Source organism: Aphelocoma coerulescens, chromosome 1, assembly GCF_041296385.1.
Source record: "Aphelocoma coerulescens isolate FSJ_1873_10779 chromosome 1, UR_Acoe_1.0, whole genome shotgun sequence".
In the NCBI taxonomy this organism is placed as follows: Eukaryota; Metazoa; Chordata; class Aves; order Passeriformes; family Corvidae; genus Aphelocoma; species Aphelocoma coerulescens.
The window spans coordinates 46,923,984-46,928,324 of NC_091013.1; the positions used below are offsets into that span (position 1 = coordinate 46,923,984).

At 34.3% G+C, this 4,341-nt stretch overlaps 1 long non-coding RNA gene across 1 annotated transcript; it reads left to right on the forward strand.

Moving 5' to 3' along the window:
- The first annotated feature begins 1,491 nt into the window (after positions 1-1,491).
- Positions 1,492-3,301, forward strand: LOC138118556 (uncharacterized). The gene is made up of 4 exons (XR_011155210.1): positions 1,492-1,569; positions 1,883-1,964; positions 2,533-2,582; positions 2,685-3,301. It is a non-coding gene; the product is annotated as an uncharacterized lncRNA (long non-coding RNA).
- Positions 3,302-4,341: the final 1,040 nt, after the last annotated feature.

Consider the following 4,341-nt stretch of genomic DNA (forward strand, 5'->3'; position numbering starts at 1 on the left):
TGCATAAATCTGTCTCTCCCTTTTCTCCAAAATACTGTGAATACAGTTTAGCAATCTGGCTTTGACTCAGATACAAAAAAAAAGGGATTTGACCCCTACAAAGGCTAAGAAGTATAAGTGATGCATTATTTGACTTTTGAATGACAGTATTAAGCAATATAGTATGTTGAAAAGAAGGATCCAAAGGCTAAAAGGTCTACTTCAAAAGCAATTTTTTCTTTACTGTTTTAAAGTCAAGGTTATTATGATCGCAGTGCATTAAAGTGGTTTTTTCTTAGGGAATATAATAATTTATTAAATAATTTTAAAACAAGAAGGCAAAAAAAATATTTTTTAAGTCACAGAATTTCACTAAAGGGTACAAACCTCAGAAAATGTATTAAAAAAAAGCTATTACATTGAAAATGGCAGCTCCCCCCACCTCTTTCAACACTTGAACACTATGTATCCTTTCAGATATGTCTGTCTAAAATACTGTGAGTGCCATTTATCATAATGTGTTGTGTCTTCCAGATAAGAATGACCCTCTGCAGAAAAAGCTCACATTATGTATTGATGCCACATTAGGAGGCTGTGTTTCCAAGCTGTCTGGAAAATTAATAAAACAGCAAATACAGTACACTTTCAGAATTATTGGCTTTGAGTACAAATGTTAAGAACACTTCAGCTTAGTAAGTAAAGGAATTATCCTTTTTTTTAATCCTTTTCTTTTTTTTTCTAAAATAGGAAATTGAAGGAAATAATCTAATCAGTGTAGATTAGACTAGAAAAATATGCCAGAGTAAACTACAACAGACTTCTTTGCATTCAAAGGTAAATTCAAAAAATATACTGGTTAGAAATTTTATAACTTTAACAGATATTTTAAACGGAGTTGACAACTTTAATAGCACTGCAGAACAACAAAAGTCCCATACTTTTAAGACACTGAGTAACTTCATTTCTCACTGAAGTCAGCAGGAGGTAATGACACTCAAAACATTTAAAAATTCCATTTCTAATACAAAGGTAGGAGCACGAACCCCTAAAAAATGGTTATTTTCATACCTATAGCAATGGAAGTTTCATGCAACTTCCACATAATTCTGTTTTACAGTTTGAATGAATGTACGCAAATCTTAATTTAAATTTGCTTGTTTGGATCTGATTCTGGTTAAAAAAAAACAAAACCTTTCTTTAATTCTGGGTTAAATCTTAACTCTGAAATAATCATGCTAAGCCAGGCAATAACATGAATTCTTGGATCAGATTCACTGATATTCCACAGCAAATTTGTAATGGTTCAGTGCAAAGAAGTCATAAAGCTGATTCATTAAGTTCCTGAAGATTCCATGTAGAGCTACTGTAATGGTGTTTATTTTGGGCTTATGCCCAGAGAAGGTTCCCTTGTAAAATGGGGCTAGTCAAAGATCTCTTGCTGCCAGAATAAGCCTATAGGCTGGGAGCAAAAACACAAAAATAACCTTAACGTGGGTGACATTATATTCATGACTGGACTGAACTACAGCCAAATCCCTTCTGAGAAAATGAGACAGGCATCCAGTTACCCCTCAGGCTCAGCAAAACAAGGTTAGCAGATCCTGTCACGTAAGTAGATGTGATCATTTTATGGATTCTTTTAAATTATGTGGGAACTTAAAAGAATTGAAATGGCAAAACATGCTTATCATGATGAATCTAAGGTCTAATTTATAAAATCTTAATAAGACATCAAAAATGCTTGTAACTCTTAATCGTGCAATTGCTGCTGCTCATACTTTAGCCTCAAAACTAAAAGATCAGTAAATTAATTCATTAATTTCTTATTATTTTCTTTGCAATATAAGTATAAAAGATATTATCACTTCTTCTGTCTTCATTGATTTACATTTTCACTTCATAGATTCTGAAGAGCTTTTTACCTGCTTTCATTTCCTTCTATGTCCTTCAATATTTCCATTATCAGATCAGAGAACAATAGTCTGGTGGGTGTTATTTTCTTTTTTCCGGTGCTTTAATTTTTGTAATGTTACTTTTTTTTTGTTTGGGTTTTTGTCCCCTGTCCCAGTTCAGACTGTTCAAAGTTTATTTAACTTTGACTATATTTTTAGCTTTCTTTTTCCAGTTTATGAATCATTCCTGCTCTTAACATTTTATACATATATACAAAAATTTACACACAAACATAAACATAGAAATAAATTTATAATAATTTCTATAGATTTGAATTAGGTTCTACTTGTCATATATATGACATGGCAGGCTCACTCTGACTATCTTCATTTCTGTGATATACCTAAGCTAAAACTTTAAATTCCATCTGTAATAATGGAGAAAGATAAACACTTTCACAAAATTACTGTTTAATTTGAGTTAAATTGTCAAGGAATAACACTCAATACAAGCAAAAATCAGGTTTTAAAAGTTTTGTTAATTTCCCTTCCTTGCAAAATTAGCCTTGTGATTAATTTTCCCAATTTGCAAGGAATCTATTTATATTTGAAAAGAATTTTCCCTTCTTAACTGGAACATATTCACTTGTTTCCTTAATAGAGCAGCTCATACAAGCTCCTTGCTTTCAGCTGAGAGACTGGAAATTTCTTGTGAGTAAATGAATATTTTATTGCTTTGAAGTGTTATTTGCAATTGGTAACTGATGCTTCTTTTTTATTAGTTTTTGGTTGATTTTTTTTCTTTTTTTCCAGATGTTAAACTGGGTTTTGATTCAGCTTTCACTGGCCTATACTTTGAATGAAAGTTGCAATTACTGTGAATTTTAAAAACCCTTCTGGTGTGTCAGTTTCAAAGCCGTGAAGAACAGAAAAAGTGTTATCATCTTCCTTGTTTCTTGTTCTTGTTCTTTTCTTTTTCAAAAGGGAAATTGTTTAGAAGAGGGAAAACTAGAGTATTCAAAGTAGCTTCAGATGGTGGCATAGTCGATATCAACAGCCAAGTGCATGGAAGAGATGTATTGCCAAATCAGATGTTTTGTTCTTAGAATACTGACAAAATCTGCTGAAAATGTTGCAGTAGTATTGATAGTACTTTGGGGAACTGGAAAGTTCCACTAACCATGTAAACTTCTGTAGGCATCAGAGATGGTGCTACTAGATCAAACCATTGAATCAATAGCCCAATGTTAACAGGTGGTAGCAAATATTAAGCGGACTAAAATCAAGTGACAATATGTGTAAATTTCAAAAATAAATTTATTTGTTAACACTGGATACTTTACAGCTATAACTTGTCCATGTTAACACAACCAGGCTTGCTATTTCATTTAAGAAGAGATGAAAGTTGTATGCTTGAGACAGAGATGCCCAGCCTCAGAGCGGCAAGGGGCTCAGCCTCTTGCTTTCCTGTTGAAGGATAGTGAATAGGTAATTTTTAAGAATTGGACCACAAAATGTATAAAAAGGAAACAATTTTCCTCTTGGATTAAATAACAATATATGTATTCCTCTGGGATAAATAATTATATATATTTTCCTCTGAAAAGGTGTACAATGCTGAAATATCCAGGATAAACTAATATTCTCAAAAAACAAATCTATCTGTCCTTTTTACTTTTACTGTTTAGAAATGTGGAACAAGCTTGGAACTGCAGTGGTATGATTTTTCACAGTACTGTGGTGTGCTGGTTTGGACAAACTTGGAGGAAAATATCCTCTGATAGAAGGCAGGCCACAAACCACCCCTCCCCCACCAGCTTCTGGAAAAAAAGAAATTTTCCTTGGAGGAAAGTGAAAGAGATAAAAAACTAATTATTTAACAAACACACGGGAAAAGGATAATAATGCTAAATAATAAAACCTCTCTCTGTGGAGAGAAATCTGGGAAGATTTCAGAGTCCTTCTGTAGGTGTGGTCTCCCTCCTCCTCCTCCTCGGAGCTGGGTCAGTGTGGGCCCAACTCCAGGGCCTTGGTGGAAAATTCTCCCCGTGTGTTCTGATGTTGAAACAGTCCAGAAGAGAAGAAGGGAAAAAACCTGAAGTCCCAGGAAAACAAAAGTTTCCAGAGAAAAGGAGCCGATAGCTGGCTGAAAAGCAAGAAGGGTTCTTCCTACACTCTTCCTACTACAGCAGGACACAGAGGAGTGTGTATCTGTGTCCTTGAACACCTGCTTTGAAAAGTTCGCTCAGTTTTGTTTTCCTCTTCCCCCTCTCAGGCTCAGTTTAAAGGCACAGAAAGGCACAAAGTTAATTTCTCGGCATAGAGCAGAGATAGGGGATACACATCATAAAGTCACCCCAAGACACGTGGCTACTTTGTTCTGTATCTTATCAGTATCATGTGCTTCATTAAGTTACATTAGCCTCAGTGTCTGAGCTAGTCTGTTGGGCTCTACTAAATAATTTCTCAA